Raw genomic sequence first — 15248 nt, forward strand, 5'->3', positions numbered from 1 at the left:
GCTAAAATACTCATATTTCATCAAAGAACAGTCCAAGTTTAAACCTGAAGCAGATCAAAGCAAATTCCATTTATTCACCCGCAGAGAAAAAGAATCAAACGTGTTTTCCAGTGAATTGAAAACAAAAATGTGAAGATTAAACAAATCAGACCTGGATGTCGAGAGAGACATTGTGAGAGAGTTCGGGAAGAAAATCGCCGAGCATCAACTGGCGCTCCGTGCGATCCAGATCGGATGCCAACGCCGCCAAATCGAACTCCGAGAAGAAAGGGCCCTGCAACACTGTGTTCACGCTATGCACCGCGCACAGCTTCGACTCTTGTACCTCGTGGTACAACATTCCCCCATTACTGGCCCCTCCTTCGTCTATCTATTCTCTCTCTCTTTCTCTCTAAAACGCCAATTTCCGTTTCTAAGCTTAGTGAATTGTGACCAAGGAGACAAAAATAATTTCTTGGAGCATTCACAAGATGTTGCAATCACAAATTATTATTGATGATTCCGCGAATTATTGATGATGATGAATGCTCGTAAAAATAAATTACGACACAGAGAATTTTACGTGGTTCGATTTACTGAGGTAAATCTACGTCCACGGGGAGAAATGGGGGCAGGTTTGTATTGCTTGATCTGCGAATTACAGCTTACAACACAGACTTGCTATATGATTATTTCTCTAGAGAGATTCTAACCCTATTCTACCAGATCTAAGTTCTATTTATACATTGAACTAAGATCGTGGCTTACATCATCACTCTAGGTCGTGGAGGTCGTGTAGGTCATGGCCTAAGATCGTGGCCTGAGTTGACGCCACGTGGTAGTGGGTGTGTTGGAAGTTGTGGAAATCCTGCATGGGTCCACTAACTCCTTGTTCGGTCGAATACTGAGACCGAACTGCTTTGGTTGCCGATCTGAGAGTAGAGCTTGATGCCGACCTGAGAGCAGAGCTTGATTGGTTGGCTTTTACCGAGCTGTAGGCTGAGGCCGAACTCTTTGGTAATGCCGAACTCCTCCGAACTCTTTGGTAATGCCGAACTCATACTCTTCCTTGGGCTTTGGGCTGATGGGCCGTCACTGCTGTTGGGCTTGTTTAGTTCGTACCCCATCAATTATCATGAATGCAATGAGCAAGCTAGGGTGGAGAAGAATAAGCCAGGTCGACGAGTGAGTGTAATTGTCTAATATGAGCTGGTCGGATTGAGCTGACTCAGCGAGAGTGTGCAACTATAAATAGAAGGCAAAGGGCAGTAGTTAAGAGTCATGAGAATTGTGTGTTGTGTGCGCTGGGCGCTTGAGCTGAGGATCCAGGATCCGAAGCATTTTATCAGTTCTCTTTATCGTGTTGCTTTCGTTATTATTTACTTATCGCATTGTTTCTCTAATCTCATTATCAATCTACATTTGGTGATTATCTCGTTCCATTGCTGCATTCAATTGTTTGTTGTGTTGATTGTGTGGTTGGTTGTTGTCTCCATTGGTTGTTGTGTTGAGATCTTAGCTGGATTGGGCTGGAACGCAACATAAGCACAGCGTTCTCATATGCTAGAATAGGCTAGCCAGAAACAACAATATGCTAGCTTACTGTCTATCCAAACAAATAAATTCAAAAGTATGATTAATTTATTTTAATTTTTGGTGTTTATCAAATGGATAACGCTATGCAGTCACATTATGGCAAGCCATAAAATGACATTTTAGTAAATTTAGATGGTATGACTATTAATGATTCAAATAGCTTATTAATTGCTCCAATAACTTTACACTATTACCCTTTCTATTTATTTGTAGTTGTTTTTTATTTTCATTTCATTAATCCGATTTTTACATTTCTTTTTTTTTATTCATTTATTTTTTAATTTTCTGTTTTTAGTAATCTATTTTTAAACTATTTTTTAATAAAAGATTAAGTGTCTATCTTCTCTAAACGTTTTTCTACTATTCCCTATTAAAGTTGAAATCAATAATAACTAAGTTATGATACAAATAGTCTATGATAATTTTATTATGTCACCGTTTAAAATTATCAATTATACTAAAAATATAGGGTGTATTATAATATAATTTTATAAATCAATATACTAATTATTTTATATACTATGATATAGTTGTGTTTACATAGTTATCCTTTTCTTTTTATTTTAGGCACATTTATTTTAGGTTCTAACTTAAATTTTATTTTAAAAATAATAAAATCTTAAAATAGAATAAAAAAAATTTAAAACATGAATATGTACTTTTTAAATTGGGAAACTTATTTCTCTCAATTAAGACAAGACTCATTCTATTCTAACAATACTTTAATTATTTTTTTCCTCTCTCTCTGTATTTCTTTCTCTCTCTTACTTTACTAATTGTACATTAAAATACGTGCCCAACCAAAAATGCATATTTTAAAAAGTAATTTATAATATCAAAATGTAACGTCATACATAATAGTTTATATGTTTATATACTTTCCAATTATAAGTTGTGATATAATCTAATAATAATAGCAATTAATATTATTACTGTTAATATAGAATATAATACTATATGCTACTTCAATACTACATAACTTAACATAATTACCATTACCATGTACTCCATATTATAATAGATTAATAGTAGTACTCCACAATATTTTTATTTAGTATTACTTTACTTTGTAGACATTAGCAATAATGATAATGATAGTATAAATCAGTTAATCACCTACATTCAAAATGAGCTAGCCAATGATCGATGATGGAATTACTTCTAAATTATCATTATTAAGATTTATTTTATAAATGAATACTATATTATATACTTGTATCAAATAATTACAAAATTTAATTTCTTTCAAAACGAATACTTATTCTATTTTATAGTATCATTTAAGGTTTTATTCTCATTTTTAATTATTTTATTATAAATAAAAAAATATAATCTTATAGATTTTTTTTCAATTTAAATTAAATTGATAAACTATTCAAATACCGCACTATTCTTTATTCAAAATAATGTGAAAAACTTAATATAAACATTGAATTTTATTTGAAGGGGCTTTTTTTACTGTATTTTGAATTACTACTTTGTTCTTGGGCATACATGGTTGATGGTAGTTGTTACTTTGCCTATATGCAAAGTGCATAATTTTTTTTATCATGAAGTTATGGTAATTGTAATTTTAAATAAATACAATTGCAACCAACCATCTTAATCTTTAATTGATGTCAAATGAATATTATACAAAATTAATTGATAAATAGTTCAGTAATTTAATTTAAAGAATAACTAAATATTTAAATAATACAATGACACAGATGTTTTATATTTGAGTAAAATGTAAATCATGATTTCATATTTTATAATTCATGTAAATATGCTAAAGCACTATATATTACCTATGAGAATCAAACTCACAGTCAACATATTAATGCATTTATCTTTTATGTAATATTTTTTTCATATTTTAATATATTTACTAACAAATAAAGCTAAAAATAAAAATTTTAATTTTGGGTTGCAATATTTCAATATCGGACCAATACTTTTATTCGTGCTTAAATACTTATCCCGATGCGTTGGTACAAGATAAAATTGAATTAATCATGTAACATTAGTAAATGTTGATTTTGTTTATATAAATTTGATAGAACATGAGTTAACGGATATTCCAATTCAATAAGTAGTAGTTTCTTCATATTTATAGTATTTCATAATTAAGGGTACATTTGTCCAAATAAAATCTATAGTTTTTTGAGGTGTTGATTTCAACGAAATAGCATTAAATGCACTAACTTTTATTAATTTTATATTTTTATGTTTGGCCATAATGTGGCCATTTAGCAGTACTCTTATCAAATATTAAAAAAATGAAGTGCAATGAGTTGTTAATATAGAGTATAAATTAAAAAAAAAAATTTAGCTAGCCTATCGCTCGCCACGCAATAGGCGGACAACAATAGGCTAGCAACTGGCTAGCGCCTATTGTCCGCGGATGAGATCTCGTCCGTCTTTGGGACGTCCGTCGCGTTAGCCTAACGCAATAGCGCACGTCCCCCACGCCCTTCCCGCTAGCCTATGGCTAGTCCGTGCTGACATCCGCTATTGTGGTTGCTCTTACTACAACACCAATTTTCTAAAATATTTTACTCCCTCTGTCCCATAAATTTTTCCACTTTGATTGGACACAGATTTTAAGAAATATACTCCCTCCGCCCCAATTAGGTTGAGTCATATTCCTTTTTGGGATGTCCCAACAAAGTTGAGTCATTTCCTTATTTGACAAAAAAAACATCCAATCACTCTTACTTTATTCCATCACATACTTTACTCTTAGTTTATCTTTCCTATTTTATTCCTCTCTCATATTTTTTATGACTTAACTTAGTTGGGACAGAGAGAGTAAATAGAAAGTGAGTTGATAAAGTTAGTGGAATGTGGATCCTACTTTTATATATTAGTTTTATAATAAAATGTGAGTGTGCATGAGTTAGTGGAATATGAGATCCACTACCAAAAACAGAGAAAAAGTAAAAGGTGACAAAGTTTGTGGGACGGACGAAAATGAAAAAATGTGACAAACTTTCTAGGACGAAGGGAGTAATTTTCAAGTTTAAAAATGTATACAAATTAATGTGAAAAAGATACTCCCGCCGTTAGATAAAATATGTGCATTTGAAATGAAGAGAGGAAGAGAATGATAGTTAAAATAATGTTTCTCCCTCCGTTCCACTCTAAGTTGAGCATTCTAATTCGGCACTATATTTTATGTAGTGTTATTTTGTGTAAAATGGAGAAAATAAAGTAAGAGAGAGGGAAAAAGTAAAGAGAGTGGTATTTCCATTTTTAAAAATGTAGAGTTGGACATCCTAAAAAGGAAAATGTGTCAGTTAGAGTCGGACGGATGAAGTATTAGATAGTGGGATCCACATTATTATTAGTATTTAATGAGCTGCAATAGTGAGCCATAGTGATATAAGTTATAAATAAATTGATTTATGAATAATGATTTAGGGGAAAACTTTCCATAAATGGCCCATATATTTATGAGATGGACGGAAATGAAAAGTGCACATATTTTTTTCGAAGGAAGTAGATCCAAATTTTAATATACCATATTTCTTCCTTCATATTTTTAACTTCAAACTGCCAAAAGAAAAGTAAGACATTGTATTAACAAACTAAGGGTGCGCTTGGTATAGGGGTTAAACATGGATGCTGATTATTATCCATCGTTATCATTGTGTTTGTGTAATGCCTCAAAAGTGGACTTGGACGAAAAGTAATTTTCTGAAAAAAATACCACTAGTTCCTAGTCATCTGATGACTTTTTGAGATCATAAATACCATCGATTTATAATTATTGATTTTAGAATAGCTAAAGTATAAGTTAAATTTTATGGAATATTTATGTTATTATTATACTTTTACTTGTTAACGTGTGTTAGTTGTTAATTAGTGAAGGGTTAAAACCTTGAGGGAAAGTTTAGAGTTATCCATAATTAATTGTTTTTGATTTGGCTATGTATTCTTCTGTTGGGCTTTTCTTTCAATTGAGAAAATTAAAGAAGTCTACTAGTAGCTTATGTAGCTAAATGATGGATTAGAATAATCATTTCTCCCCATTTTATCTAATCTTGTCGGCTAACACACACGCACACTCAATACTCTCTTTCTCTCTCTCTCATGCTACCTCTAAATTTCATCTCTCAAGAATCGGCAAGTCGCCGATCAGCAATCCGAACTGCCGCCGTCACTCGTCTCCACAATGCCTTCTCTCCCTCCATCTCTTCTTTCTTGCTTCGGCCTTCTCTCCTCCTTCGTCCTCCATTGAAGAGGAATTTTAAAGCTTAGAGTTTCAAAGTCCAAGCTCATATCTTGTGAAAATATGGTACAATTTCTAATATATATGTTACGATCCGACCTCGTGACTTCCCAATATTGATCGTAACTTCGCAACAATCTCACAAACGATTCACCAACAATCGATTACACAGCTAAACGATCGAGCTAAGACAAACGAAGAGGAATTATATGGATCACAATGAGGTTCCATGATTACAAGTAGAAAGGCAAGTAAAGAGATAGGATAGTTGCATTAGATCCACGATCTAAGGCACGAGATACACAATGAAAAATACCAAATAACAACAAAACATGAAATGAGCTAAGACTTCCTTTTATACTCTCCACTTCACGCGTCTTGCATTGCTTGGCCATGTCAACTCCACATCAGCACGTTTAGCAAGAGGATAACACGTGCTCAATATGCCAGCTGGATAACTAACTCAACTGCCAGCTGGATAACTAACTCAACGAACTCACAACTACTTCGATATTTAACGTTGCATGCAGGTTTTACGCATGAATGATCATGCATGCAACAATACCTCCCTCTTAAGGTTCCTTGTCCTCAAGGAACCAAGGAAAACGTTCCTTAATGATATCGGAAAACTCCCATGAAGCATCCGCAGGAGACTTACCCTTCCAATGGATCAACCATTTGGTCGCAGCTTGGTTGTGGCGCTTGACCATCTTTCTCTCCAAAATAGCTTGTGGTACCGCGTCATTAATATGAGAAATTGTAGGTAATTCGGTGGTTGGGCCGGTTGGGGGAGCCGCTGGCTTCAAAAGGGAGACATGGAATACATCATGAATGGTAGCCGATGCAGGGAGGTTTAATTTGTAAGCAACCTTTCCCACCCTGTCTACAACCTGATATGGACCAAAGAATTTGGCCTCAAACTTTTGGTGCTTTCCTCTGATAGATCTTTGTCTGTAATCTTGTAACCTCAGCCAAACTCAATCACCAATTTGGAACTCCTTATCACTCCTATGGCGATCAACTTGTTTCTTCATCCTGTCAGCTGCCTTTTGAATGTTTCTTTAAGTACAGAGATCAGCTGCCTTAGCACCACCTAACTCATCCAGAAGTTCCTCTATAAACGGTATTGGGTACTTATCCTTAACTGTAATAGCATTCAAAGCTCTGTAATCAACACACATTCGCCATGAGGAATCCTTCTTTTTAACCAGGACAATAGGACTAGCAAAAGAGCTTTCACTATGCCTTATAACTCCAGAGTTAAGCATCTCAGCAATCATTGCATCAATCACATCTTTTTTATTTTGCTGCATACTTATAGGGTCTCATGTGTGACTGCATCAGATCCATCTTTTAAGACAATCTTGTGATCTTGTTCTCTTGTGGTGGCAAGGTCACTGGTTCCATAAAAATAACCTCATTTTCCAGCAATATGGAGCTAAGGTTTGGCCAAATTTCCTCGGTACTCACTCCATAGCAGTAATCAATATCACCTTCCACTGAAGGCATCATCTGACTGATCTTTCTCTCATCTTCATCCATTTCATTTTGGTTAAAAACATGTAAACAATGGAGTTGATCAGTTTTTGGTGTCCATAATTCACCTTGCATCCTCACTTTTTCACCACAGATTTAAAATTGCATACTCAATTTGTTGAAGTTCCACGTGATTTCTCCCAAAGTAGATAACCATGCACCTCCCAAAATCAAATTATAAGTCTCAAGAGGAATCAAATAATCCTCCGCATGAAACTTAGACCCTTGCATTTCCCATTCCAATTTATTACATTTCTGATTACATTGCAGCAGCTGTCCATTAGCAACCTCCACAGCCTTGGAATTAACAGTAGTAAGCTGGCACTTGATCTTTTTAGCCACTTTGGTACTCAAGAAATTATGAGTGCTTCCTGAGTCAATCAAAATTTTTAAGGCTTTGTTATGACAAACTCCTCTAATTCTCATCACTTGTGGCCCATCCTTTCCCCAAACTGCATGAAGAGATAATTGAAGGTCAGGCTTATCTTCTTCCTCTACTTCATCCTCATTATTTTCTTGTTCCTCACCGCCTGCTACTCCCTCCAACTCTATCAGTTGTATAACATAGGATTTTCTCTTGGAGCATTGATGATTTGGAGTGAATTTCTCAGTGCACCAAAAACACTCTTTCTTAGCTCTCTTCTCATCTAACTCCTTAGGTGACAGATTTGTACTAGCTCTAACACCTCCAAAGCGATTAGGTTTCTTATTCCCCCCATTCCAGGTATGAGCATTCACCACTGGTTTATTGGTAGATGTTACTGCCATAGGCTTACTACTCGAATAATAGCTGTTACTAGTGTAGACATTACTCTGCATTCCTTTAGACTTAAGTCCCAAGGCCTTCATAGTTAGGTCTTGTAATTTAGCTAGTAAGTATGCTTCAGCCAAGCCTTTAGGTCTAAACATTCTTACTGACATTTGCAATTCATCAATAAGTCCAGATAAATAGAAACTAAGTGCTTGATCCTCTCTAATGCCAGCTCTCGGATACAACTCATCAAAAGTATCCATATATGATTGTAGCGTACCTTTTTGTTGAGATTCCTCAGATCTGCAAGCGGATCTTCGTAGGCATGAGCTCCAAAGCGAGCTGCTAAGCATGAGATGTAATACCTCCAATCAACATACGCCTCATCTCCATGTAGAGTAAAAAATCCTCTGTGCCATTGGAGAGCTTTTCCTTCTAAATGAATTGCTACTACTCTCACTTTCTCCTCATCCGGTACCCTTGCTACTTGAAAAAAATATTCAGCTCTCGTCATCCAACCTTCAAATCCTTCACCATCAAATTTAGGAAACTCATATCGAGTAGATCTTCCCCAATCTGATTTTCCTTCGCTACTTCCTTCACCATTATCCATTGCTGCTTTGTTTTTCTGATTTTGGAAATTAATCGCAGCAATTGATTGCGTCAGTTCCAAAATTTTGATTTCCTGCTCCTATATGACTTGATCTCGCAGCTCACTTAGCTTCTGTTCTATCATCTCCATCATCTTCTTCTCCATTTCAGCACCTCGCGTCACCGTTCCAATGTCCGGGGATCGATTGCTCTGGATACCACTTGTTACGATTCGACCTCGTGACTTCACAATATTGATCGTAACTTCGCAACAATCTCACAAACGATTCACCAACAATCGATTAAACAGCTAAATGATCGAGCTAAGACAAACGAACAGGAATTATATTGATCACAATGAGGTTCCACGATTACAAGTAGAAAGGCAAGTAAAGAGATAGGATAGTTGCATTAGATCCACGATCTAAGGCACGAGATACACAATGAACAATACCAAATAACAACAAAACATGAAATGAGCTAAGACTTCCTTTTATACTCTCTACTTCACGCGTCTTGCATTGCTTGGCCATGTCAACTCCACATCAGCACGTTTAGCAAGAGGATAACACGTGTTCAATATGCCAGCTGGATAACTAACTCAACTGCCAGCTGGATAACTAACTCAACGAACTCACAACTACTTCGATATTTAACGTTGCATGCATCTTTTACGCATGAATGATCATGCATGCAACAATATATCGCTTCTATCGCACTTTAGAGTCGAAATTGGGGTTAAATAGAAGAAATCCAAACCTAGGTTGAATTTCTGAAAAAGGGACGAACCCTATGTCCTTTAATTCTTGAATTTTTGTTAGTTATTACTTAATCAGTTAAAGTTTTATGCTTTTGTGTATAATTGAACATGTTTGGAATTAGGATTTAAATTGAAAGCAACACTTTCCTGATATATGTAAGGTGACCGAAAGTATGAGCTAATGAGTTACTATACTTTTGATTTTATTTGATTCAATTTGCTTTAGACATGAGCTGTAACGCCCCACTTTTCGAACCCTAATTTTGGAACCCTAAGACGTTGCATTTATTGCTTTGATTGTCGCAATTAAATGGCGAATCGTTATGTGTTTGCTTTGGTGACCTAATTTTGATTTGACCGAGTCAAATTCGTTGATTTTATGACGTGGCTTAAATTAATTGATGTGGAATGAAATATATTGCGGTAACTTATATTTTAAGGGGAGTGAGAGTTAATTAGGATCATAAATAATTACCTTGCCCTTTTGTGGAGAAAATTTCGACCACTATTGGTTATTGGAGAGGAATTCTTTTCTTGGATTTAATTATTTGTGTTGGGATAATTGTCCAAATTAAATCCAAAGCCTAATTATCTTATTTCTTCATGAAAAAAATCGGCCCTATTATTTTTTCCTAAGGGAGATTTCGAAATTTCCTAATTTGTGGGAGAAGGAAATTATTCATTATTTATTTTGAACCCTTAATTATTTCTTTCCATGATTAAATTGGAATATCCTAGCAAATCTTGCCTTGTCTTATTTTGTTAAAGATTTGGAAATTATTCCTTGGGGAAGGAGTTAAATCACACTCCTACTACCATTTAATTTTGGGAGAATTTTTATTAATTTTCCTGCTCCGTATTATTTTATTCTGCTCCGTGAAAATACCAAATTAAATCAAAGGCTAATTAATAAGCCATGATTTTTGAAAATCTCACCTTAATTCCTCCCTCCAATTCACGCCAATTCCTCCCCCAAATCTCCTCCAAATATCTTTTAATTAATCCTCCACATCTTCATGCAATTAAATGGGAGATTTTATTCTAACCTTATAAATATAACCAACCCCAAACCCTAGCCCCATTTCACACGCCCCCTCTCTCATTTCACACGCCCCCTCCCCTTGCTCCACTTCTCTCCCACTTGTTCTTCCACTCTACTCAAGATCCTTTCGAATTTCCAAGAGATTGTTGAAGAAGCAAGACTTTTATTCGTTCCTACCATGTGTTTCGTCCAAAGAAGGTAAAATCAAACCTCCATTTTTCATCCTCTCCATCCCAACTCTTCTTTTGTTTCTCTCATGCATCTAGTGAGTGTAGGGAGTTAAAATCTAAGGGATTTAATCGGTGGGAATTTGTGTTTGTATGTATGTATGCGTTTTGAATGAAATCGTATGATGATCTAATGAATCTATGGTGAATGATATATGATGTTATGAAAACATGAGTGTGAGGACTCTTTTAAGCATGTTTGTGTGTTAAAACCATGAAAAGGTTATTTTGGCGTGATTTTTAAACTGGAAGTTATTTGATGAGTCTACTGCTTTGTGGTAAAGTTTTAGCCCCAACGGAAGTCGGGTGAAGTTTTAATAATTTTTACAAAATGGTTGCGCAGTGCTGCCAGATTTCTATCTTGACAAAAACATTATGTTGTTATAAGTGAATTACTTGATTGATATATGTGATGACATGATGCGCTGTTCAAAGGGGGGAAAAGGGAAAACGATAGAGACATGCATAATATTAAGTCGATGGTTGTGACTGATAAGATATATATATTATCTAAAGGTAATAACTCGTGCGCGAAGCGTGATAACAAAGGGAAAGCAGTAGTCGAAATCTAAACGGTCGAGGTGGGCTTCTTTTCTACCCTACATTTTTGTGGGTTTTCTTTTACTAAAATCTTTTACGTATGACTGTGGAGCTATAAGGGTGGTTTAAAGCGATTATCATGCCGTGATTTGTTTTAACGTGCCTATCTGATGTGGCTGTTGCCACTGTTATATAAATCGAATTCGGGTCCTCGTAGGGCCGCAAACCTTACTTGGATTAGTGTACACCTATGGTAGACTGTGTGCTAGCGTACGGGCTGGCCGGTCTAGTGACCTGGTTTGCGGCCGCATTCCTTGTCATGTATTGGCAGATATGGTTGATGACGATGGGGAAAAATGACTGCGCAATCGCTATTTTTGAACAATGGAAAATATTTTGGTGCCTCGGGCCTTTATAAAGCTCAAATCCCGATGGTTACCTACGTATGGCATGATAATATGTACTCTTATTTTAAAATGTTTTCGGCATGAGCCACTGAGTATTTTCAAAAGTACTCAGCCCTGCATATGTTTTCTCTATGTGCAGGTTGAGCAGCGACAAGCGGTTGGTGGTGTTGAGCATGAATTAATAATAAACTATGGTCGTTTTGAAACTCCGAGTGTCGTCGTGTCTTCACACATGACGTCACTCTTCTCTTGGATGCTTCCGCTGTGATGTTTGCTTTACATACTTTTTACTTAAATTCTAAAATTGTTTCATTTGGGTTTTTTGCAAACTCGTTACTTATTTTGAATAAATGCTAAACCCTTAGTCATTTACTTGTTGAACATAAATACTTTTGGTTGTTTTATTTATTAAACTTAAATTTTTGGTCAAACCTTTATTGAAACCCTAGTCTTCTATGTCCGTTCATTAAGCCCCTTTAAGTCGCGATCGCCCACTTTTATTAACCCTAGGGGGCGGTCGTGACATGAGCTCTTTAAATTATTTAAATCTTGGGGTGAACTAATTATATTTTTCTAATTAATCAAGCTTGTTTGTGAAATTGTGACTATGTTAGCTTAACCAGCTCTGGAATAATACATGGATTGATACTCCATGGCTTGGATATTATTATTTACTACTGTATTTTGTGTTGGCTGAAATAAGTTGAGCAACTTAAGAATAATTGTGATGAAAAATAATAATGTATTATTTACTACTGTATTTTGTGTTGGCTGAAATAAGTTGAGCAACTTAAGAATAATTGTGATGAAAAATAATAATGTAGTCGAGTGTTTTTGTTTAATTTAGTTATCTTATTAGATTAGATTGTGGTTAAAAAACATGGAGCATGCTTGTGTGTTGAATGTATGAGATATACGGGTATCTCTTGTAAACATTTTCAGCCGTTACATGAGGCGATCTTTTTGGTAACCTGCTTAAGTGCAGCCCGCTTAAGAGAATAATTATTAAGTGTCTCATATAAGGTAATGTCTTTCTCACCTCATTGTTTAATGCTTTTAATCAAGATGATCAGTGTTACTTGTACACTTATGTAATTCGATAAAGTAATACGACTACCTACCTGTATATATACTACGCTCTGCATATTGAAGAACTGTCTGTCGGAGATTTGTTTTATCCTTACTAGCTACTTGTGCGAGGTACTAGTTTGATGATTTCGATTTTTTTAAGTTGGTTCGTCGTTGTTGGTTGATGGAGACAAGGTGGTGATATCAGCAAAATAATGATATTCGCAAGGTCGGTGTTTATACTAGACAAATTGATAATTCATCAATGTGTTGTAGTTGCTATTGTTTTGCATTTTGGTAATTTATGTGAATCTTGGGGTTTTGAATGTCATGGTGCTAAGGTAAGTACCAAATTTGATACTGTGTAACCCTTGATTTTAATTTACTGTGACCTTATACCCTTTAGTTTTAGAGATTTCTGAACATAGAACATGTCATAAAAAAAGGATGCTTGTACGTGAGATATTAAGCTTCTTCTATGGATTATCTAGCCTCCATTCTTTTATAATCATATGGACGGTCTAGCTTCCATTCTTTATATATCTCATATGGATGATCTAGCCTCCATTCTGCTATTATCATATGGATGGTCTAGCTTCCATTTTGTACATATCTCATATGAATGATCTAGTCTCGTATATCTTACAGATGGTTTAGCGTCTATTCTGAACATATATATCAATGGTTGATCTAGCCTCCATCTCAACTCAAACGATTGGCCTAACTTCCATCTTTGAATATTCTGTTATGAATATCTAAAACTCTCAAATAGGAGTTTAAGGCATTATACGTTTGATGGTATATTTTTGGAAAGGGACAAGAATGTTTGCAAGACTTGTGATACTATCCATAAACTATTTCAGCCAGTGGGAGCTAGTGGATCAGCAAGTGTAAACATAGATCTTAAAAAGCTAGAATAATGGCTAACGGTTATACCCAGAGAGAATGATATTCTCGCCTGCCATTATGCCTAAGAAGATCTGTATCATATTGTCTATTTTAGCTTACATAAATTAGGATGTATGTATTATGATTGTCAAGACAGTTCTCTTTAGTAGAAGTCTTGAGGAGATCATCTGCATGGAACATCTTAATGGTTATGTAATGAAGGGCAAGAAACACATGATTTGGAAGCTTATGTAGATCATTTATGGTCTTAGGAAAGCATCTAAATCATAGAACGTGTGTTTCATCCACGTTGTCAAATCTTTTGAATTTGACCAATGCCCTTAATAGAGCTACAAGTACAAGAAAGTTGAAAGTGCACTATATTTGGTATTCTTGGTACTCTACGATGATGACATGTATAAAAGTTGATAAACAACTAATAGGGTTATCTAGCGTAGGAAACCGGTCGTCTACCCAGTTTAAGGATGATGGATTTAAGATAAACTAGTTACATTCTAAGCAGTTGCGTCATTAGATTGCTAGAAAAAGAATGTTATATTTCTTAAGGAATCATTTATCTACACAATACTTAGACACTTTAGCATTGAAAATTCCAAGAAAAGGTTTTACTTCTCTAGATGGAATCATCTTGTCTCTAGTCAAGTGTTTTTCGACACTAATGAGATCAAGAGGAATGAGACAAGTTCCGTAATTGGAAGTCTCGTGTATGCTATGATGTGTATTAAGTTAGATATTAGCTTTGTCGTTGGCATAGTAGCTTGATATCATATTAACCAAGGCCAAGGACATTGGATTGGGTAAAGAATATGCTATAGTACTTGAAGAAGACTAAACGGTATGCTCTAATATACCAAACATCCATGTTATGTCATTTAGGTTGCATCAACTCGATTTTATAATTGATCGATGATCGAATCATCCTCTGACTATGTGCTCTTTTAGGAGTTGAACACTAAGACATGAAAGAGTGTGATCAAATCATAGACTCTATCATGATAATTACAGGTGTGGTTTCATCTGAAACTGCTAAGGTAGTTGTTAATCTCAGTAACTTCCTAGGTTTGACCTTGATTCCGAGTATGTGTATGAGTATTATACTTTGTTATGATTACTCTAGTCATGTGTCTAACTCGAGGGAAACACGAGCTGATGAAGCTAAGCAATCACATAGAGAGGAAGTATGAAATTAATTAATGATTAAGTGCGCAGCAAGACATTATGGTTACCAAGATATCATCAGAGAACAATCTGATAGAATTTTTCACAAAATGCCTATATGGTAACATGTTTTACACATGAGGTGAAAAGTATAGTAATTCAATGTATCATGGTCTGAGACCTGCTTAGAGTATAAGTGGGAGAGTTTTGGCAGTGGGTATACTCGAAAGCATGATTTTGAGTATAAGAGGGAGATTGTTAGGACTGGTATACTGAAAACCATATTTCGAGCATGTTGCACGGATAGATTTGCTTGTATACAATAAACTCTACAATCCACTTTTAACCCAAGGCGAGAAGAAGTAATTTTATCGCATTAGTGTTTGCTTATGTATTTATAAGATGTTTCTCAAACATTTAAATGTATAAGAAGCAAATAAGTCTAATCATTCTGCATAGTAGACTGGT

The sequence above is a fragment of the Salvia splendens genome, chromosome 14 (assembly GCF_004379255.2).
Source record: "Salvia splendens isolate huo1 chromosome 14, SspV2, whole genome shotgun sequence".
NCBI lineage: Eukaryota > Viridiplantae > Streptophyta > Magnoliopsida > Lamiales > Lamiaceae > Salvia > Salvia splendens.